Source organism: Balaenoptera acutorostrata, chromosome X (assembly GCF_949987535.1).
Source record: "Balaenoptera acutorostrata chromosome X, mBalAcu1.1, whole genome shotgun sequence".
Classification (NCBI taxonomy): Eukaryota; Metazoa; Chordata; class Mammalia; order Artiodactyla; family Balaenopteridae; genus Balaenoptera; species Balaenoptera acutorostrata.
In genome coordinates this window covers 35,645,594-35,669,653 of record NC_080085.1, presented here as the reverse complement: position 1 = coordinate 35,669,653, position 24,060 = coordinate 35,645,594, and the positions used below count along the sequence as shown (strand labels likewise).

The window sequence follows — 24,060 nt, the reverse complement described above, 5'->3', positions numbered from 1 at the left end:
GTGGTTACATGGGTGGTGGTCACATGGGTCACGTTTGTAAAATCTCATCAATCGGTACACTTAAAATGGGTCTAATTTATCATATGTAAATATCCATCACTAAAGTTGATTAAAAGAAAATGTGTGGGTGGATTCTTGCTGTCTATGGCACAATCCCACCCACAAAACCTTCTGGAGGCAAGAGCATGGCTTCTATCTCATGGCCTCCAAATAAGGCACCAAGGGCCATGCTACAATGTGTGAGAGACACTGAACCCCACAGTCACACAGAGGAGGACACAAGGGGACACCTGGCAGGAAGTGCTCTCTCTCTCAGGAAGTGCAAGATAGTGTTTTGATCAGAGGCAGCAGATGTGAACTGAAATAGTACTGCTCTACGATGTTAGGGACTCATTGCCCTAAAGCTGAATCCAAGATTTAAAAACTATACCTAATTAGGTGTCACCCTATGGTTTATGTGTCTAACCAAAGTTGCTCTTGTCCTTGTTACCTATTGCCACATCATGCACCCAAACCTAGTGGCTTTAGTACAACAACTCGTTACTATCTCTCACAGTTCTGTGAGTTGACTGGGCTCAGCTGGGGGGCTTGCGCAGCTGGGGGGTTTTTACTCTGGGTGTCTTGTGCAGCTGCAGTCAGGTGTTGGTTGAGAATCTGCCTGCCAATGTAGGGGACACGGGTTCGAGCCCTGGTCTGGGAGGATTCCACATGCCGCAGAGCAACTAGGCCCATGAGCCACAACTACTGAGCCTGCGCGTCTGGAGCCTGTGCTCCGCAACAAGAGAGGCCGCGACAGTGAGAGGCCCACGCACCGCAATGAAGAGTGGCCCCCGCTTGCCGCAACTAGAGAAAGCCCTCGCACAGAAACGAAGACCCAACGCAGCCAAAAATAAATAAATAAATAAATAATTTAAAAAAAATGCAACCCACCCCAAATATATAGTGAGACCTCATTTTTCTTTGCTCTTCAATGTAGTTTTAAGTTGGGCTCCAACAACTTTGACTGAGGGCAAAGGTTTGAGAAAGGCAGGATTACACTGATGGTCAGCCCAGTGGTATGGAGGTCTTATTATATACACACTAACAGTATTAGGTATTACAGAAGTTAGTGCCTCCAAATAACTGTTTGCTTTTCCTCTACAGCACTTAGAGGGCTTAGTAGTGTCTCTCTTACTCCAGGATTCCCCTCTGCTGTTAGCCCTCACCCTTCCCTCAGGATCAACCTAATCCAGAAGATATTCCTCTGGGCCACACCTGACTCTACAATCACATCTCCCAGCATTTCAGTCTCTGTACACTTCCCTACAGGCATTTACAGTATTTCGTAGAGCTGGGCTGCAATGCCTCATTATACCAACAGGTGGCAACCTAACATCTGACCCAGGCTTGTACTTTAGGGAAAGGGGATGTGGGATAGGGTTGGGGAGAAAGAAAGGCAGCAAAGGAAGTATCTAACGTTCCTGTGCTGCAGTCTGCAATTTTCGAGTTTGAAACATTAATTGTTCTAAAATACCCTTTTCATCAAGCTTTGAAGTTTGATAACACCGGTTTTCTCCCGAACACAGGACATCTATGACAGCTGTACTGAATGTTCCAGAGGGAGCCTCGATAATCCAAGATTTCATCCAATATCCCGACTCGTTTTAGAGCCAGTCAGCAATCCATAATGGATAAGCCACTCTGCCAAGGGCACTCTATTAGACTCTTAAAGTGGGCCATGACAAGGAAGAAATCCAGTCTCTAGTTTCAAGGTGCCTACATGGTAACTTTCAAGACACCTCCAAGACAGTGTCAAATCAACTTAAACCTGGCAACTGAGGGCTCAGGTGTGGGCCAGTGGGAGCCCATGATTGCCCTAGCAGGGGGGAAGGGGAGAGGGGCCAACGTGGGGAGGGACAGAGTGGGAGGGTCAAAAGGAAACCGGGTGTTGATGCACACAGGATACAGTTGGGCAAAACGTCAGAGGGAAATGGGGAGAAAAAAAAAAAAAACAGTGTAAAGTGTGTTGCAGGAAAAGACAGACTTGACTTGAATGGAGGGTACAGACCCTAATTTCAAATTATAAGGGACCCCAGAGACCATCCAGCCCCAAGCTCATTAGCTAGGAGGGACACTGTCGGTTAGCAGCACGTCTGGACTGGAACGTGGCACCCTGACTTCCACATGAGGTCTCTCTCCAAGTGTTGAGCGAGGATGACGTCACACAGGCAGAGAAACAGTTATTAGTCAGAATTTCCAAGAGGCAGTAACCTCTCCTCTTTTTCACCGAGTCCAGCTCAGTTTGGCAAATCCCTGAGTGACCTCGGGGAGGCTGCTTCTCCTCTGAGCCTCATTTCCTTCTCTTATCAAACGCTTACTGTACGCTTTGTGCTATTCCTGATGCTTTATATGTTAATTCATTTTGTCACCGCTACAATTGTCTGAGGTAGGTATGATGATTACTATCCCCATGTGACACACGAGGAAACCAAGGCAGAGGTTAGTAAACTTGTCCAAGGTCACACAGCTAGGAAGTGGTGGAGAACTGGTTCAAACTGGGGCTGTCTGGCTCCAAATGTGTGCGCTCAACCACTAGGTAATCCTGCCTTTCAGCTGGCAGGGCTGGACTAGATGCCCTCCAAGGTCCCTTCCAGGGCTGACTTGGTAAGCTTCGACCCACTTGCTTCCTCTAGGACTGGTCCAGAAGAACCCAGGAGAGTTCCAGGAAAAAATCCTCCCCAAATGGCCATGTATCCTTCTGTGCTGGGGCCCATTTTACAACCCTAGACATCATGGAAAAGGCCAATGGGGACGATCAGAATCCTGAGATGAGAGACAAACGTGGAGGGCGATGGAAGAACTTGCCTTTTTCAACCCGTTCATCTTTGTTGTTGTTTCTCTCAGTGGCTGTTCTTATGCACAGAGGGTCCACTTTTCCAAATGTGATTTTTAAACTGCAGCAGAGAGAAAGCCAAATAAACACAGAATGGTCGGCCAAGGGCCCGTACTTTCTATTCCCTGGTTACAAAGTAAAATTAGCTAGCTGGTGGCCAGGGCTGGGAGATTTATTTTGGTCTGAAGTCAACCCACAGATTAACAATATTGGCAAGAACTATACAGGAGGGGAAAATATTTTGGACAAGGCTGCATATGTTTGCAGATACATCATCTGCCTCTGCGCAGCAGCCAAGGTTAAAGAGAATGGGAGTCAGGAGCAGGATGCGCTGTGTCCTTTCTGTGAACAGTCGGTTTTCTCCCGCACGATGCCAGCTCACGCCCTCTGAGAGCAGTTGCTCGGTACATCGCAGGAGACGGGGAAGGTGGCCGGGAAAGGACACTCCCCATCTTTGAGAAGACGTGCTTGCTCATCTTTTATTCCTCCTTTCCTTCCAAGACGTACATTCCATCCTGAGGGTAATTCTCAGGCAAGAGCAATTTCTGGATTCTCAAGGACTAACCGAGGGTAGTGTCAGAAAAAATTATCCAAAATTGGAAATAGGCGAAAGAGATTACTGGGTGTTCTTGCTGCACCGTGCGGGGCTGGCACCTTTGATTGATTTCCTATTGACTGGGCTATTTTACAATCCCGTAGCTGCAGAGGTTGGTTAACTTTCAGATTTTTGTCTGGTAGAGATGCAAATAATTTCTAACCTAGCTATCTCACCCTAAACTTCTTCTGTTAAACTGCCTATAGATACCTAGCCCCTCACATTCTCACTGTAACCGGTTTTAACATCTTAGAGGGTCCCCTCATTAATGAATGAGCTAAATCAAATCTTTGACATGCGGTCATTTTCTATTTGCACGAGAGTCAAGTGTTTCCACCTGTGTAAAATTCCACTTTAACACAGGAATTCCACTTTAACACAACATTTTTTTCTGGCCTCTTTGTCATCCCACCTCAAGCCCCAGGTTCAAGACCCCATACTGCGATGGGGCCGCAGATAAGACCCTGGCCCCTGGCCTCGCTCATCTCCACCCTGCCCTGGAGTATGCTGGTCCTTCAGGGAACAGCCATGGGTAGGGAAAGGGATCCAGGACCAACCCCCCCACCCCCACACACACCACCAGGAGTCACAAGGCCTCTTTTAGAGAGCTCATGAGCTTGGGCAAAAGAAGGTATCAATTCTCTGACTCTGCGGAAGTGATCTCATTCTCAAAATGGGAATAGTCATTTCTACATTGCAGATTTCACAGGGAGTTTCTAAAGTGCTTCTCAAAGTTTAACGTGCATATGACTCACCTGGGGGAATCTTAATATAGAAATTCTGATTCGACAGGTCTGGGGAGCATCTGAGGGCGTCCTAACAGCCTCTCAGGTGAGGCTGCTGCCGGTCCGCGGGCCTTTTGAGTAGCAAGGCTCTGGGGCTGCTGGGAGAGTCTGCCCTTTGAAAATCCCAGGGCACAGCAAACATACCTTTGAGGAGTTAACGGTTTACACTTAGGGCTCCACTCCCACAAGGCATAGGGCCACAGGTCTGCATAAATCCCAGGAACCACCATCACCTAAACCCATGGTGTGCCTGGGCCGTTACTCGCCTGATCTCCCTTAATCCCCACAACCAGCCCGGAAGTAATTCCAATTTTACTAAAGAGGAAACTGAGGCGCACACCAGTTACATAACAGTGCTGGCTTTTGGAGCCGGGTTTGCCGAGCTCTAACCACATTACCACACAGCTTCCTTCCTCCACCATGGCCTCGCAGGGCCGGGCTCCTCGGCCACATCTGCGGGGGCGTTGGAAAGGGACAAGGGAGAACCCGCCTTCTTACCACGTGGCCCCCATTGCCCTCGCATTCCCTGGATAGTTCCTCCACCCTCTCCCCCTGCAGCTGTCAGAGGGAGGGAGGGCGTGACTTCTGATTTATTCCACAGCAGACAAATGTTCCTTGAGAACCTGGGGTTGGCAGAGCTTGGTTCTTCACCCTGGAGAGGAATATGGAGAAATTCAAAGAACGAAAACAGATCTCAGCCTTCAAGGAGGTTAGAATCCAGTGGAGAAGCTATCATGTAGATACACTACTGCAATACAAATTCAGATTGTCCGTGCCAGCCCTTTTGTTTGGGGAGCCCGTCTCTCCTCTGGGTAGGGCCCCTGTTTATCAGCAGACCTTTTGGTCTGCAAAGATAATCCTTCTGAGTTTTTTTTTAATGGGACTGGGGTGGGGGAGGACAAGGCAGGTGGCAGATGGGGGCAGGGGGAGGGAGGTTGTGAGCGGCAATTAGAGTCTATTCGGTTAACGGTGTGTGCTCCCAGGGACCCAGGGACTGGGTGCTCCTTTGGCAAATGTAAATATCAAACCAATAAATGCTAATGTAGCATGAAAAAGTGCTGATCTGGGAGAAAGTTCCGATCATTTAGAGAGCTTGTCGCAGAAAGCATTTAGGTGTTCCGGCTGCAAGGGAGCTGGGGAGGGAGTCAAGGGGATGGAATTCGGAGCTCCCTTCTGGGTGGTAGTACTATCCTGGCCACCCATTCCAGGAAAAGGGAACCAGCAAAGAGGGTCATGGCAAGGTGTTGGGGAGCGGGGGACAGTAAATAAGACAAAGCCAGGAAAGGGGGTCAAGTTCCTGAACATCTGGCACGAGAAGAGGGAGATAGCAAAGAGCCCTGTTATCAAGGTCTCTGTGAACTTGACCCTGCCTCGATGGGTCTTTGCCCAAGGTCATTGTCATCCTGATGGGTTTCCTGAATGTGGCCCCAGCCACATCAGCCTGCCTTCAGGGACCGCTTTCTGCTTGATGGCTCTGATCTCTCTGTCCCTCACCCCCTCATCCCACCCCACCATATGCCCACACTTCTAACACACCTGTCAAGACCACCCCGCCCAAAGTCTGCCACACCTACCCACCTCATAGAGGCCCTGGAGGAACTCTGCAAATCCTTATGAACTTGATCCAATACAAATGGCCATTAAGGGACCTGTGAGATGAGAAAGCAGGGAAGTATGTTGGAGAGAAGACTCGGCTGGGTTCCAGGCCTGGCTCTGCCACCTCTTTGACCTTAGAAAAGATATCACACCTCTCTGATCCTGGAAGCCTCAGTTGCTTCATCTGTAGAATGGGAATAACAACTCCCACCTGGACAATTAAGTGAGACAGTGATATATATGCAAGGGCTTGGTAGCCTACACATCCAGCTGGTCGCAGGGCAGGTTGCCTGGGAGACGAGCAGCAGTGGGGGCCTCCACAGCCAGACCCCCCATGTGAATGACATCACACTCTGCTGGGCCCCAGGCTTGCTGGGTTCTCTTTCTGGTCCCAGGACACTGAGCAAACACCTGAAGCCTCCTTACAGCACTGCTGCCTCTGAACATCAGAGAGAAAGAATGTTCAGAGGGAAAACCACTCATCCACCGTCCCTGCCTCCTGCTCTCTAACCCAAACTGGCTATCTGATCCGGTCAAGTTTACATCTAAATATCTCTGGAACCTGCCTCTTCCCTTTCCTTACATCCCTTTCCCAGAGCTGCCGCCTTGGCTCAGATCCTCTTCACTTTTGCCCGGAAACTTGCAGGCTCCCCACTTCAGTCTCCCCAACCCAGCCCCCTCTTCTTCCTCGAGGCTGCCTCCGTTACCCCACTGCTCTGCTTCCACCGTCTTTCGGCCTCATCGGGCCCTGCCCTCACAGCCCAGCCCTCCTGCTCAGAGGCCCCAGAACCTGCTCCCGCACCTCAGGGCCTTTGCATCTGCTACTTAAACAGGACAGCAACTTTGACCCGTCCTTTTTGGCCCAGCTGGAAACCCCGGCCCCTAGGTTACCCTCAGTGGGATGTGAGCTCCTTCCCATGCACTTTCTTCTCTCAGGGTTTGCACAGCTCTCAGCCTGGTAGGACAGTTATTTGGGTTTTCATGAACATGGACTCCCTCAGAACGCACTCAGAAGCCCAAGGTCAAGCTCTGGAAGGAGAGTTTCCGGTAAGGAAGGGCAGCTGGGCCCTGAGCCTTAGCGGCTGTCTCTCCCTGATTCTTCCTTTCCACAACCTTGGGATCCTCTTTGAGACCTTGAGCCCGCTGTCGACCTAGGCAGAGGCATGAAAAGACCTTGCAGAACAATGTCAAGGGACTAGGGCAGAATCGCTAAGGCAGTTCTCAGTCTTTCAAACCCTCACAGAATGCTCTGAGCCAGGCCGAGCTCTGGAGATACAGCGAAGACCAAGGCAGACCCAGATTCTGCCCTCCTGGAGAAACCTGCTCTAGGGGATGTCAGCAACCATGGCATGAGGACGCTCAAGCAGCCCTGTGGAGGGCCCGTGTGGAGAGAACAGAGGTCCCCAGCCAGCAGCCAGCACCAACTTGCCAGCCACGTGAGTGAACCACCTTGGAAGTGGATGCTGCGGCCCCAGCTGAGCCCTCAGACAACTGCAGCCTCGGCCGCCTCTGACTGCAACCTTCTGAGAGAGCTGGGCCACAACCGCCCAGCCAAGCTTCAGATTTCTGCACCAGAGAAACCAAGAGAGTGGAAAAAATGACTTTTGTTGTTTTAAGCTACTAAGTTTTGGGGTGAGTTGTTACCCCGCAATACATAACTAATACTGTGCCACAGATGACTGAACTCAGGTGGGGTAATACCACATATCATTATAGTAGCTCTCATCTGTTGAATACCCACTATGTGCCAGGCATCCTACTATACTCCGTACACCTTACCTAACCTGCTCCCCACAATGATCCTGAGGCAGGGCTTATTATTCCCAATTCAGAGATGAGCCACTTATCCAAGGCCACACAGTCTGGGACACTGTCCTATGGGCCTGTGTGAAGAATCCCGTCTCCTAGGCTCATCTCTTCCTCCTCATGTGTCCCACTCAGCTCGGACTTGGATCAGTGACCTATGATCAGGAAGGAACAAGGACTATCTAACAAAGATGCCTGTGTGGGATGCCCAGGGCCCACATTCCCCGAGTCCCCATTGCTCCCACCCACCAAAGACAAAAGCCTTGGGAAACTGATGTGTACAGCAGACTGTATTTTCCAAGAATGGCTGTAACAATACCATCCAGCCCACATGCTCTTCTACAATGTGACACTGACATTCCCTGTTGAGAAACTGGGTCTGCCCCCTTCCCTTGAATCCAGGCGGGCTTGTGACCGCTTCAGTCAACACTTCCACTGTACGTGGACGTGATGCCGGCTGACTCCCAAGGCTGAGTCATAAAAGCCCATGCAGCTTCCACCTTATTTGCTAGAACAATCACACTGGAAGCCCTGAGCCACCACATAAGAAGTCCCATCATGCTGAGGCCACCATGCTGTGAGGAAGCCCAAGCTATATAGAGAGGCCACCTGTAGGTGCTCCATCCACCGTCCAAGCCTTTGAGTCCCACCGAGCCCAGGCACCAGACATGTCAATGATTGAACCTGCAGATGACTCCAGCCCCCAACTATCATCACTGGGCTTTGAGTCTTTCCAGCTGAGGCCCCAGACATTGTGGAGCACAGACAAGCCATCCCCCATTGTGCCCTGTCTGAATTCCTGACCCATAGAGTCCAATGAGCATAATAAAATGGTGGCTTGAAGTCGCTAAACTTTGGAGTGATTTGCTACATAGAGATGGTAACTGGAACAATGTGCCAGAAGGTGGGTGGAAGGCTGGGTCAGCCAGTGGGTCCCTCCCTCCCCATCATATACAGACCTGCCGCAGTTGTGTCTCAGCTCTGAAACCCAGGAAACTCTGCACCCACCTTATACCACTGCCCCCCCGCCCCACTTACCACTGAGAACTGAAACCACATAATTCCCTCTCCCTGTGATTCTCACCCCCAATATTAACTCCCTTGCCTGGTCACCTTCCATGTTGAACAAGGCTGCCCTGTATAACCAATAGGATATCTTGGAAAAGATGAAGTGAGATTTCTGAGGTTAGGTCATAAAAGACACTGTGGGTTCTGTCTGGCTCTCTTTTGAATCACTTGCTCTAGCGGAAGCTAGCTACCATGCCATGAGCATTCTCCAGCAGCCACATGGGAGGGGCCCACACGCCAAGGAACTGAGCCCTCCTGCCAACTGCCAACCCCATTTCACCAGCCACACAAATGAGCCACCTTGTAAGTGGGTCCTCCAGCCCTGGTAAATCTTTCAGATGGTTATTGGTGACCCGAGCCAACATCCTGGCTACCACCTCATGGGAGACCCCAAGCCAGGACCACCCAATTCAGCTGCTCCCAAATTCCTGATCTTCAGCAACTGTCAGATAATAAACGTTTACTGTTTTAAGTCACTACATTTGGGGGTGATTTGTTATTCTCTGTCCCTACGTTAAACAATTCTGGGACCAGGCATGCTTTCCGATCCCCATGTTTAAATCGTACTGAGAACAAACAAAAATAACTTAGCTCTTTGCTATAAGAAATACTTGCTCCTGGAAGATAAGACTGAACCAACTAAAATAGCTTGTTATCAAGACCAACAGCTAGCTCATCAAGACTTACTACAAGACCTCTGCCTTGCTGTGTTTCCCAAACCAAAACTACTTTGTCAGAAACTCTCCCCAACCCAGTCAGTTTCTTGCCTTGAAAGACCCAACTTCAAAATCACCCAGAGTCCAGCCTCTAAATGCTATCAATACCCTTCCCCAGGGTCCCTGCTTGGAGACATCACTAGCATTCTGTCACAGGGGTCCTCTTCCCTACTGAAGTAGGTCTAATAAATTAAGCTTTGCTTGATTGAAAAGTTTTTCTGGGGACTTCCTTGGTGGTCCAGTGGTTAGGACTCCGCACTTCCACTGCAGGGGGCACGGGTTTGATCCCTGGTGGGGCAACTAAGATCCCGCAAGCCATGTGGCACAGCCAAAAAAAAAAAAAAGTCTTTTTGGGACGTCGATAGTCAATACCATACACCCCCCAAACTGGGGCATCCACTCGTGGGATTTGGTCATCTGTCCAGATATAGTCGCCACTAGCCACATGTGGCTATTTAAATTAAATGACGTGAATCACTCTGCTGTACACCTGAAACATTGTAAATCAACGGTACTTTCATTAAAGAAATCCCCAAAAATTACATAAGGTTGAAAATTCATTTCCTCAGTTGCACTAGCCACATCTCAGCACAGATATAGAATATTTCCCTTCTCACAGAAAGTTCTATTGGATAGTGGTGCTCTAGAGGAAAGTGGATCATTTGCTTCAGAGGATGGCTACCCCTGAGGAAGCTCACAGAAGCAGGAGGGGGTGTGTGGGAGGGACTGCAAACCGGGGGCAGGCCACTGCCCAGAGGAAAGCAGACTGCCCAGCTCCTCCCGGGCTCGACAAATGCCCGCCTAGGCCGCAGGCACGGCTCCACCAAGCAGGCCCCTCCGTGGGCTGCAAGAAATCACCAAGCTTTAGACCCACAGGGCACACGGGCATGCTGATTTCTGGGACTGTGCACGATCCCTGCAGAGCGGCGCTGGCTCAGCTGGAACGCAAGACAGATGATCCCCGATCAACACACAGTCTCCCTCATCAACTCACCGGCCTGCGGCAGGGCTCCTGCTCTTGCTTCAGGTCTGACAGCAACCTGCTGGCCTGCAGAACCTCCTAGCCGAGTTTCCTGGATCCTCGTCATCCCCTCAGGTCGGGGACGTGGGGAGAAGTTCGAGAGGAAACCATGGCCTGGTATGTGGCCCTCGCAGAACAAAATCCGAGCAAAGGAGCAAATGAGAGATTCATCAAATCCTCAGACTTATTTGGCCTTTTCTGGGCTTTGAGAATTTTTATCTCTTCCATGGTAACTCTTCCCTGGCTGGGGAATGTCATTTTAAATCATTCTGTCTTTAAAACCGTGGGATGAGGGGAAAGAAAAAGTCACCTCCAACCAGGTTTTCACCATGCAAATCAAGGACATTTCAAAATGCTGGCGAGCTGCTCTGGGGACTCCAAAGATGTCCAGGTCCAATTACGCTTCATTTGGGGTGTGAATTGAGGAACTCTGGGGGAGGGGGCCCGAGTGCAACGTGTCAGGGTCGATACTGTGGTAATGAACCTAGGCCTTTGTTCCTGGGAGCCCAGCTGCTGACAAGTGGGCCGTTTCCTGAAGGGCGGAGAAGCGCTGTGTCCCCCACCAGGTGCAGGAAGCAGGGTAGAGACGTAGATGCCAGTCAAAAAAAAAAAAATCATTTTAGGGTGGCTTTTATTTTTCTTCCTTTTTAAAAATCAAAGGTTTACGACAACATAATATTATACATCAACTATACTTCAATAAAAAAAGGTTTACACAATTAAAAAAATTAAAAGGGGGCGTTAACGTCAAAATCTTGTCATGTCCTAAAATTAGCCACGGTAAGGGTCTCCTGAAATTTGACTGAATTGGGATCTGGGAAATGACTCTAACTTACGGTTTAGATACGTACCACCTCAATTTCTGTGCCTGAGTATGTTTGGATGGGCACTGGGAAAGGTCTGACAGGGGAAGATTCATCATTGAATGGTTAAAAAAAACAACAACAGCAAAAACATTTTGGGCGAATAATTTTGGTTTTGCTTGCTAGTTAGAATTGAACTGACTGCCCTCTGTGGGCAAGGCTGATGGCTTAAGGGCATTCAAAAATGATTCATTCAAGTTCTTCTAGCCCAAAAAGCCCCTCAAAAAGCCACAGCATATTCAGAAATCTCAGCCAAGACTGCTGGGTAGATTCCTAGCAGGACATGTGAGGGCAATAAATCTGCTGCAAGTGTGAGAAAGGAGATCAAAAGCTGGTCTCTCCCACTCGCTAAGATGCTTATGCAATTCATTATTTTATGTCCTTGGCTCTTTTTTCAAATGCAGACACCCTGAGAAAGGTAACACATCCAGTTACTAACACCTTAGTGCAAATGCATGCATCAGAAACATTTGGAATCGCAAAGGAATCTGGGTAAGGCTGCCTGTGAAGAGGGAATAAAAAGTACAGATGCTGAAGTCACACCCCGGAGATTCAGTTTCCTAGGGTGGAGGCCTAACAGCAATATTATTTTTTAAAGCTCCCCAGGTGATGTCAATATACGGCCAAGTCGAGAACCTCCGGGATAGAGGATGGTGGGGTGAGGACAGAGAGGGAGGGAGTGGAAGAGACAAAAGAAAAAAACAAGAGTTCTTCTCATGAAAGACCTGCTTTGAGTCCTGGCACCCAAGTTGCTGGCTGCACAATCCTGGTCGAGTGACGTAGCCGCCCTGATCTTCATTTTCTTCATCTGTTAAATGAGAATAATATTCTTCGTAAAACAGTGGCTCTCAAACTTGAACTTGAGAGGGCATCAGAATCACCTGGAGGGGTTGTTTAAACACAGATTCCCAGGCCCCAGCCCCATTGCCAAAAATCCTGACTCAGTAGGTCTGGGGTGAGCCCCCAAATTTGCATTTCTAACAAGTTCCCAGGTGATGGTGATGTTGCTGGTACGGGACAGCGTTTTGAGATCCCCTGGTATCAGGGGCACCTGAGCTGCTTATTACTCATTCACCAATTTTATCCATGACAAGGCCAGAAACCAAAGGTAACACCTGTTCTCTCTTGAGAAGGGCTCAAGAGCCAAATAGGGGGTTGAACTTGCACACAAATATCTCCATTGTTTTAGCATTTTGCTAAGATACAGCCCACATTCAAACCTCAGGCCTGAAGCCACCAACGAACCGTCATGGAGAAGACTGGAAGAATTGTGCCGGGCCACAGAGAGGCCACATTTTAAGCAACACCCCTCCTCCCCCCAAGAGCATCCCTGACATATGTCGTCCCAAAGAGGCCTGGCCTGGTCTTTCTGGAACCCACTGGGCTGGGGCATCGGCACCAAGAGCAAGTGTAACTGATTCACACTGCCCTGCTCCCTGGGGGAACGATTCACACAATGAAAGCTCCAAGCATTGAGGGAGGGGCACACATTTCCTCTTTAAAATGCTCAATGGCTTTCAGGAGCTGGAAGAGGGGCTGGGGGGCTCCTACCTTAGCTGCCCCTTAGAGCAGGGCTGGTGAGGCCAGGCTTTGAAGCAGAGAAGATCATCATTTATGCGCTCTGTCCATCCCAGCCACCCACCCCTGTTCTTCCTGTTCCAGAACCCAGTGTCCTTATGCCTCCAGCCTGGGTTTTTGGTCTCTCTTTGCCCCCAACTTCCCCTACCCTCCTCCTATCAGAAGGTTGCCAGCTCAAACTTCCTATCAGAAGGTTGCCAGCTTCAAACTTGTCAGTGACAAGATGATAAAACAGCCCAGTCTTCACATATTTGGGGGTGATAGGTTGAGGCCCTTCTCATGAATCAGAGCATTTTCCCTGGGGACTCTGAAATGGGGGCCTCTCTGGCTCAGGGATTCACAGGGGACACTGCAAGCGACAGAGGAGGCTCCAGGATCAAAATTAAAGCCAGAGCATGTCAAGTCAGGTCCAGAAGGAGACCCTCCATTGAGAAAAGGGAAAGTGAACCAAGAAATAGGAACTCTGCCCACATGGGTTACATCTTCCACTTAAGGGTCTTCTACCCCGAGTCCCACCCACAGTCACCAATTAACTAGGCATGAAGAACCTGAGATCATTCTGGCTCACCAGGGCCTCATGCCATCTCTCCACAGCTGCCACACATTTCTTGCTCCCTGGACCCTGCAGTCTGGGCCCACCCCACCCCTAGTCTGGGTCACATATGATGTCACCTGCCAAAATGGTGCCAATTTGAGTGTACCAGCTTCCTGGGGCTCCAGGCTTTGGGGGTCCAAATGATCACAACCTGATGTTATTATTTTTAAATTCATCTTATTGTTGTTTCATCTGTTAAAATGTGACACGCTCCATAGGGCAGTCACTAGCAACCTTGTTAAAGTACCAGCCCTAGCACAATAGTTGGAACATTTTGATTGTATGGGTAGATAGGTGAGTGAGTAGATGGATGTAAGGGTGGATGAATGGATGGATAGAAGAATAGATGCATGGAAGGATGGATGGATGGAAGGATGGATGGGAGGATGAGGGTGGATGGATGGATGGATGGTCAGATGGATGAATGGATAGATGGATGGGTGGGCAGACTGACCTCCACATGTTACTAACGTACTTCTCCTATAGATACCATAACACCTAGACCAGCAGTTAACAAATGTTTAGATCTTGGGACCCCTTTACTTTTGTATTTATTATTGAGCACTCCAAAAAGCTTTTGTTTATATTGACCCATGTATCAATATTTCCCATATTAAAAATGAAAATCGAGGAAAGTTTTAAATATTTGTTAATTGATATAAAAATAACAATAATGAACTTATTAGATGAGTGGTAGGCAGCCTTTGAGATGGTATCCAGTAATCCCCACCTTCTGTCACCCACATCCTTGAATATTTCCCTCCCCTTGAATGTGGGGTGGACTTACTGAGTCGCTTCTAATAGACAAGACAGAAGTGATGGGATGTCATTTCCAAAATTAGATTATAAAAAGACTGTGGCTTCTGTCTTGGGTGCTCTCTTTCACTCTCTCTGGGGAAAGCCAGCTGCCATGTCACAAGGCAGCCCTGATGAGAGGCCCACATGGCAAGGAACTGAGGCCTGCCAACAGCCATGTGAGTGAGCTGAGAGCTGGATCCTTTCTTTCCTTGGTTGAGCTTTGACATGACTGCAGCCCTGGACCATGCCTTGATTACAGCCTCATGAGAGACTCCGAGCCAGAACCACCCAGCTAAGCTGGCTGCTCCCAGATTCCTAACCCACAGAAACTGAGAGATAACGTGTGTTGTTTCCAGCCACTAAGTTTTGGGGCTATTTGTTACACAGCAATAGATAACTAATACACATGTTAACATCAATAGCACAATTTAATGAAAAAAAAGACTGTATTTTCTAAAAAAAAAATCAGGGAGAAAAGTGACATCGCTTTACATTTTTGCAAACCTCTTTAATAGCTGGCTTCATAGAAGACAGCTGCTTTCTCCTAGCTGCTTCAGCATCCAATCTGTTGTGATATGTGGTTTTGGTTGAAATACATGAAGAAAATCCAGCCTTATGGAGCTTGCAGTTAGAAAAGACAGTCTTGAAAAGGTCTGGGGTACCACAGGGATCCTTGGAACACACTTTGGGAACTGCTGACTTAGACAATCAGGGCCTCAAAAGAGTCTAACTCTAGGGCCTTGACCCCTAATGTTGCTTTCCTGTTTGGGACATTTGCCAGTTTCTCCAGGTGCTAGGGTGACCATGGTAACTGACACCACCCAGGAGGTCTTGTCCCCTGCTGGAAGGGATAAGGCTCTCCTCCAAGGCCCAACAGCAGAAGACAGTGATGAACAAATGCCTAGTCTTGACTGGGTCACGCCCAAGGTGTCACCCAGAAGGGAAAGGATGGCCCACTTCTAGCAGCCAAGGTTAAGGCTGAGGCATCTGGGGCACAGGACGGCAGAGGGGGGTTGTTCTGTGCAGTGAAGCCTTCTGGAGACTGTGGTTTACTGTATCCTCAGGCATTTCCCCCTCTTCACCCCTTTCCTGTGCACCTCCCCCTCCCTGCCCCCCACCCCAACTATAAGGCCTCTTTCTGCAGGAGCCAGTCTGATTTTCTCTGCCTATTTGGTCAGAGAAATGCATGCAGCTGCACCAAAGAATAAAAATAGCCTCCTCCGTGACCAGTTTCTTCCCACTTCCCTTTCTCTCTCTTCGTGCTCGCCTCTCTGTCCCCACCTTCTGTGGAGGCAGGAAGGTCCCCGGAGGGCGCGAGCATCACTGAGCTATGCCAGGCGCCCGAGTTTCCCTCCCAGGCAGCACCTGTTCCTGATTCTATTTTGCTGTGGCCCGCGCAGGCTGGCACTGGCTTCCCAGGGGACGGGGCATTGTCAGATGGGTCCCTGCCGGCCCAGCGTCCAACCACCTCACGGGGCAGCCTTGCTCTGCTGCACACAAGCACGACAGACATTGGCACATAGAGTGCCCACCGGCGGTGCTGGGATCTGGGGCGCCCAGCCTCTCCCGTAGCCAGCCAAAGGCCTGCACGCGAGCCTTCCAGACCTTCAGGCACCTTAGAGGTTAAACAAGATACCTCAAGCTGGAAGGAAAAAAAAAACAAAAAACTGCCCAGGTGCTATGCGCCCAGGCTCCAGGTGGTGTCCCCAGCATCCCGGGCTTCCTCTGCGCAGTGAGGATGGAATCTGAAAGTGGGCATCGGGTTTTTTAGTTTGGAAGCAGAAGCGGAGAATCAAACCAGCAGCAGCTCGACTCCCCGAGGCGAAGGTCTTGCCTGCCTTGGGCAATGGAGCGTTCCTAAAACCCCGTGCCACCGGCGAGAACCAGGGGCATGGCACGCTCAGCCTCTCTTCCCCAAGGCTATAGGGCCCTGCGGGGACAGAGGACAGGCCACCTAAATCATTTCAGCGCTGGCTTACGGGGTCCAGGGCTGTTCGCCTCACTGTACTGCAGTTTGGGAACAGAGTAAACCACCCCGGCAAAGCTGGGCGGACTTGTCCAAACCACACAAAAGTTCAAACCACACAAATGTTGGCTCCAACTGGGCTTGGAGCGCAGGGCTGGCTTTATCTGTCCCCGAGGGCTTTGCCCTGCCTTGCAATTGATTAGGGCTCCTAAAAACCACTGAAACGGTTTATCTTGCCCACTCAGCCTCAAGCCCCCTGATGGGCTGGAGTGGAGCCTGGATTGTTCTGGTAGCCAAGCCCCAGCCCAGCTTCCTCCCAGCTTCATGGCCCCCAGGACCACCTGCCTGGCCCCTCACCCCACAAAGACTCCTCATTTTGTGGCAGGAAATAGGGGCCAATGACATGACCATGAGAATGTTATTCACCACAGAAAGGGAGATCCTTCAAACCTGATGGGAGAGGAGGGAAAGGTTTTGTAAATACAAAGATTTAACTGGGAGGGGTACGGAATTAAAGTGGGATTTAACACAAACTAGCCGGTTAATGGGGGAGCCCAGGCATGGGTACGGGAGAGTCCCGTGGTAGCTGACTTTTCAGGTTCACACCAGGACACCTGCCACCTTTCCCAGCCTCCACGGCATGTCAGTCATTGCTCTAACTGTGGACAGAGAGGCTGTATTCGCCCTGAATCCACAGCAGAACCCTTTTGGCCTCCGAAAGCAGGTGACGCACACAAATTACCTGAATTCTTTCAGGCTGTCTTCTGCTCCAGCAGTTTGCGATAAAAGAACGTGTAAACAAGTGGCTCGTCACAAGGGTTTCTATCATGTTTAGTCTCCCCTGACAAAAGGGACACCCTTCCTTGAAAAACACCTAACAGACATAAAGGGCTTTACAGTTTACAAAGCTGTGTAGCACCCACCATCTCCTCTCATCCCAACAACTGTGTGAGCAATGGGGTGTGACTCCTATAGCAGTTAGGGTTCAGTTGCAGGAAACAGAAAACCTCTCCAGCTATTTTAAGCCAGAAGAGATATAATACAGGAAACTAGGTGCTTACAAAATCATTGGAGCAAGCTCTAGACGCCCGTAACACCACTGAGCTGGGCTGCCAAGACTGCTGCCATCTCTGCCATCATCAGGAAGGTGGGAAGGGAGGGGGTCAGCCACAGAGATGTTGATTTCAAGAGGACACTATTGTAGTTGCCATCCAAGGTCAGGAAGCCACTGCCACCACAACACCTCTCAACACTCACAAAGCCGGTAACTAATCAGACACTAGAATGTTGCCTCTCTCTGTCTCTCTCACACTGACACACACACACACACACACACACACACACACACACACACACACACACACACAGAGACAGTGTCTTCAGCAGCAACATCCAGAGTAGCAGGCAAGTAGTCTCTTCCCCACTGCTGCCTTCCCAACCTCCCACAAGTGCATCTCCTTGCTGGAATCTAATTCTCATCTGCAGCCCTAGCTGCAGAGGTGTCTGGGAACTGTAGTTTTTAGCCTTCCAACCTCTGCAGAACATGAAGGCGCCATAGAAACAGGTTGGAATGGAGGCTGAGTGCCTGCCACCTCATCTCCATTTTACAGATAAGGAAACTGAGGTTCAGAGATGTTAAGGAACATGTACAAGGTCACATGGCTGGCGAACCCCGATCTCTCTGACTCCAAAACCTGCGCTCTCATCTGTTACACGGAACCAATGGCCCCATTCCATTTGGGGCTTTGGCAGTCTTGGGGGCATCTTTTGGGCCAATGGCCCAGACTACAGCAGAAGCCACTACACATCTTCTGCATGCTCAAAGGCTGGACAGCAGGCTGTGAGTGGAACTGAGGCCCAGGGACTCAGAACCGAACCCAGGGTTCCTGACCCCACGTTGTGTAATGTGTTCCTGTCCTTACAGACACACACACACACAGACACACAGACACACACACACACACACACTCTTCCATCAGCATCTGGAGGAAGGGAAGACAAGCTCAGGCTCTCCCTGGAGACATACAATCCTCTAGCACTCCCTGGGGACAGCTGTTCGGCATTTTTCCAGGTGAGGTAAGTACAAGGCTGACCGGCATCCAACCCCCCCTAACGTGTTTGAGAAATTGCCCATCTTCCTAGTTGCCTCCCACCAGAGAAGCGAAAAACACCATACAATCATTTTCCCAGCTGCCACTGCAGTTAGCGTGGGCTCCTGACTTACGCTCAGCCAATCAGATGCCCCATCAAAGACTTGGAGTCAGGAGCTAGTGAAGCAGAGATGCACAGAGCACAGGAGTCCGTTCTGGTGGAGGGTGGCAGTCACCATGGCAATGACATTCCATTCCTGGGATGGCAGGGACCATATCCATGTCCGGAGGTGGCAGGGTGTCCTGGACTTGGCAGTGGGATTGTCACTGGATGGGCCTGACTTTGGCCGTGGTCCTGACTGCTGTGCAGCCTCCTTTGTTTGGCCTGCTTTCCAAACCCGATTCTCCAGCCCTCCTGGTTATTTTGTGAACTCACCAAGACCCTTTTGATAAAGTCCTTTTCTGCTTAAATAAACCAGAATTGCTTCCTGTTGCTCGGAGCCAAGAGCTCTGGCCGTTACAGCTCAGTTGCCAGATTTTGCCTGGCTTCCCTCAGCGAGACCACACAGGACACCAGCGATTCTAGATCCCTTGTGCATCGTGGCCCACTTCCTGGGAGCTCGTGTCCCAGGACGTCAGCCTGTTGGCCTTACATCAGGAGAACTGGCCTGGTTTGTCAGAGGATCCCATATCTATCCTGGGCAGCTGCACAATGACGTTCCTGGGCTCCATCTCAAGACTCCCTCCCATCAAAGGCCTTCTCACTGACCATGACCTTTCCTTGGGCACAAGTCAGAGGCCTCCCACACACACACACACCTCCCCCAGGTCTCCCATTCAGCACCCAGAGAACATTTCCTCTTCCTCCGGAGGCTTTGCTTTTTGTTAGCCTTCATTCCACGCTGAGGCAGAAGAGCTGCGGGCCCAGCTCAGACTCCACAAATGCAGGCTGGGGGCAGTGACGCTCCCGCAAGAGATAACGGCTGGACATTAAAAAGAATGAAATAGGGCTTCCCTGGTGGCGCAGTGGTTGAGAATCTTTCTGCTAATGCAGGGGACATGGGTTCGAGCCCTGGTCTGGGAAGATCCCACATGCCGCGGAGCAACTAGGCCCGTGAGCCACAACTACTGAGCCTGCGCGTCTGGAGCCTGTGCTCGGCAACAAGAGAGGCCGCGATAGTGAGAGGCCCGCGCACCGCGATGAAGAGTGGCCCCCGCTTGCCGCAACTAGAGAAAGCCCTCGCATAGAAACGAAGACCCAACACAGCCAAAAATAAATAAATAAATTAATTAATTTAAAAAAAAAAGAATGAAATAATGCCATTTGCAGCAACATGGATGGACCTAGAGATTGTCATACTGAGTGAAGTAAGTCAGACAGAGAAAGAAATATCGTATGATATCGCTTATATGGGGAATCTAAAAAAGAAATGATACAAATGAACTTATTTACAAAACAGAAACAGACTCACAGACTTAGAGAACGAACTTATGGTTGCCGGGGTGGGGAGAAGGGTGGAGGGAAGGGATAGTTAGGGAGTTTGGGATCGACATGTACACACTGCTAAATTTAAAATGGATAACCAACAGGACCTACTGTATGGCACGGGGAACTCTGCTCAGTGTTATGTAACAAGGTAAATGGGAAAAGAATTTGAAAAAGAATAGATACATGGGGGACTTCCCTGGTAGTCCAATGGTTAAGAATCCGCCTTCCAATGCAGGGGACACGGGTTCGATTCCTGGTGGGGTAACTAAGATCCCACATGCCCTGGGGCAACTAAGCCCGCATGCCACAACTACTGAGCCAGCGCTCCCTGGAGCCTGTGCGCCACAACTAGAGAAGCCTGCATGCCACAACTAGAGAGAAGCCCGCATGCCACAACAAAGACCCAGCGCAGCCAAAAAGAAAAAAAAAGAATAGATACATGTATATGTATAACTGAATCACTTTGCTGTATACCTGAAGCTATCACAACATTGTTAATCAACTATACTTCAATATAAAATTAAAAGTTTAAAAAAAAAAAAGAGAGAGAGATAATGGCTGGAGATGACATCCCAGGTTCAAGGCCCCAGCTTTGCCATCAGCTCATGATAGGGCATTGAACAAATGGCTTGTCCTTTTGGGGCCTTAAGAAGAGGGGAGAGTGAGAGTCCAGCCACAGGAAAGTGAGCAATGCTCCCTGCAACCACAAACTGGGAGTGGAAAGGACCACGAGAAGGGCACTCCTCACCTAGGTGCTGGGCCTTCAGGTCAGATCAGTGGGTGGAATTGACCAGGGCCTCACTCAGTCAGAGGCAGGCAGGAGCCGGAAGGGGCTGGATTCCTGCAGTCATCACAGTGGAGCCAACTCAAATCAGTTGAGTGTAGACAGGGGTGAGGGTAGGAGGCCTATCTCAGGAGTTGGCCCAGCCGGTGGGCAGACTGGAAGTCCTCTGGGATGACGACAATGTGCTATAAACTTGGGCTTATCTCCGTGATATTGTCTTTGTTCCCGTGACCCTTGCTTTCCAAGAAAGGGTACCCCCAAAACAGAACTGAGGTCCAGAGAGGTGTGTGTACCCTGAGGCCAGCAGAGCCAGGATGCTGCTGTGGTTGGAGAGGCCACAAGTGATGGGGCCACCTCGGTCCTGGCTGGGACTCTGAAGGAAGCAGGAGTAGCTTTCTGTAGTCAACACGGAAGGGAGAAGAACAGAAGGGGCCCAGCAGAAGAAGGGTGCTTCTCTCCCCTTTGTCAGGTGAGCAGGAGAGGTTCAAGGACATCATGGAGTGCTAGGGCAGGGTGGGCTGAAGACGAGATGGAAAATCACATCACCATCCGATTCTGGTGGGGGCGGCCACAAACACCAGCCTGCCATAGAGTCAGCCTTGGCCATGCTTTGAGGGAGAAGCACAGATTTTGGAGTCAGACAGACCTGGGTTCAAATCCCAGCTATGCCATTCAACAGCCGTGGGAGCCTAGACAAGCCTTTTTTTGGTGGACTGTTACTTGGGCATCCCCAATAAGCCATGCTTCCCAGTATGTGTGCCCTCATGTTGTCCCCTCCCACACTGACTCTGGGTTTGGGCATGTGACTTTCTTTGGCCAATAAGGACATTAACAAGCATGATGTAAAGCAGAGGCTTGCTAAGTGCTTGCATGCTGAGGCTTGTCCTCTTGGAACACTCCCTCTTGGAAGTCAACTGCCATGCTTGGGGAAGCCCAAGCTAGCCTGGCGAAAACGACATGAGGAAGAGAACCGAGGCAGCCCAGCCAACAGCCAGCACCAAGATCCCAGGCATGTCAGAGGCCCTCTTCAACCTTTCAGCCAAATCTAGCTGCCAACTGACTGTATTCACATGATAGACCCCAGCTGACACCACCTGGAGCCCAAGAACAACCCAGTTAATCCACAGAATCATGAGAAATTATCGTTCATTCATTATCATTCAGTGCTGTTTTAAGCCACTAAGGTTTTGGATGGTTGTCACACTGTAATAATTAGCTGAAATACTGTGTAACCTTCTGAGCCTCAGCTGCCCCCTCTGTAAAATGGGGTGATAATATTCGTTGCCAAAAGTTATGAGAAGTAAATTTAACACACAATAACAATGAGCATTTATTGAATACCTGCTGTGTTTCGGGCACTGTGATAGATGCCAAATGTACATAATTTAAAGCATATAATCTGCAGGGCATCTATCTCTGTGAAGTAAGTACTGTTAGGCCCATTTTCCAGACAAGGAGACTGAACTCAGAGGGGTTAAGTAACTTGCCCAAGGTGGCAGGTTAAGGTCAGAGCTGGGGCTCTAACCCAGGTCCCTCTCATTCTAATCACTAAGACCCAGCAGGGCCTCCTCCACTGGCACCGATGAATGAACGACCTTCCAGGGGAGCACCAAACCTTCCTATGCTTCAAGAACTTTGTCTCTGTCAGGTGGTTGGAGGATGGAGACAGGGGGCATACTCACAAGGCCAGCATCAAGTCCAAGTACCCTTGAGGGCAGGTTAGCAGGGCTCCGTTTGGCGGCCAGTCCCCTGCTCTTGGCGCTGCTTCAGTGAGCCCTGGGTCACAAGGGATGACAGAACTCAGAGCAAATCCATTCTCACTTCTAGGAAAACAGCTAATGGGGCTTAGCAGTACCACAGTCACAAGCAAAAGGCAGCTTGTTTCTCAAGAGGCAGGAGCACCTCAGCCACGAGTGCCCCGCCCCCGCCACTGGAAGGCCTCAAGAAGCCAGAAGCCACCCCTTTTGTCCCTCTGAGAGACAGCCCCCCTCGACACACACACACACACACACACTCACTCACACACAAAATCACAGGGGAGGGGGCAGCTGTGGGGTCCTGGATCACAATGGGGTGGGAGTGGGGCATGACCAGAGGGCCCCGCTGGCCCAGGCGGCCGCTGCCGGGAGTCTCCCACCCTCCCAAGAACTGGTGAGTGACACTGAAGAGGGTGGCAGAGGGATCCTTTCTCGCCCTCCCCAAGCTGACGGCATCACTCTCCACCCCAGAGGCCCAGGAACAACCTTGTCCTGGGTTGGGTAGGGAAGCCTGCAGCTGAAAAAACCCACACCCTCCCCCCCTTTCCTTGATTCCGCCCATCTTACCCATCTTGCCTTCACGGGGTCCTTTTCACAAGTGTTCACACATGATACAATGCGTGAAAAGAGATAATCTAAAAGTATATTGCTAGAATGCTCTCAACTTTGCTTAAAGTTACATATATATTTGAAAATTTATATATATATTTTCATAAATATACAAAAACGAGTAGCAAGAACCATCTGAAAATGTTGACAATGATTATCTCTAGGTGGTAAGATAAAGTTTTTTCTTCTTTGTACCTTTTGTATCTTCGACTTCTCTACAAAGGGCACAATTGCTTTTAGAATCAGAAAATAAACTATACTATCTGTGCTTTTTAATGAATGTGCACAGCCTGGAAAAGTCACACCTTAAAACTCTTCCCAGGGACTTCCCTGGTGGTCCAGTGGCTAAGACTCCACGCTCCCACTGCAGTGGTCCCGGGTTCAATCCTTGATCAGGGAACTAGATCGTACATGCTGCAACTAAAGATCCTGCCTGCGACAACTAAGACCCGTCACAGCCAAATAAATGAATAAATATTTTTTAAAAACGCTTTAAAAAAAAAAAACCTCTTCCCATCCAGCACCTTCATTATTGGTTCACACCTGGATTATTAGTAGTGTCTCCGGACACCTGAGTCTTCACCCAGGGTAGAGATGGGAAGGGAGCGGCCCCAATGCCCAAGGCAAAAGGGGGCAGGGCCACTGAGGCCAAGCAGAAAGGGGCGGGGTCAGTGAGCCTGAAGCCTGTGCAGTCAGTACCTAGGACTGCTTCCAGCCCTCCAGTGGACTGAAGACCCGGTACCCAAGGCATTGCAAGACTGGGCTGGAGAAGTTGCTGGAATGGAGGGCCACCCCTGCCTGGCCTGGGAGGGCAGGAAGCCCTGGCCCAGGAGTAAAATTCCGAGGCCTGGCTCACGCATGCCGCCTGGTTCACACCGGACCCCATCACTTAGATTAACAGCCCTAACTTGCAGGCAGAGCATGAATTGTAGGAGGCGAGGTGGCGCATATACAGCGCTCATCACAATTCCTAGCACACTCAAGGCACTCAATAAATGCAGCTGTGATTATTAGGAATAAACACATGCCCATCAGCACCAGCTCTCCTGGGTAAGCCCAGCACCCCAGTCAT

The 24,060-nt window shown here is 50.0% G+C and overlaps 1 long non-coding RNA gene across 1 annotated transcript; it reads right to left on the bottom strand.

The window, feature by feature from the left end:
* Window positions 1-954: 954 nt before the first annotated feature.
* LOC130706437 (uncharacterized) lies at window positions 955-10,995 on the bottom strand. Its single transcript, XR_009006700.1, has 4 exons — window positions 10,433-10,995; window positions 5,831-5,901; window positions 4,751-4,904; window positions 955-2,933 (listed from the first exon to the last, which is right to left on the bottom strand). It is a non-coding gene; the product is annotated as an uncharacterized LOC130706437 (long non-coding RNA).
* Between the last annotated feature and the right edge of the window lie 13,065 nt (window positions 10,996-24,060).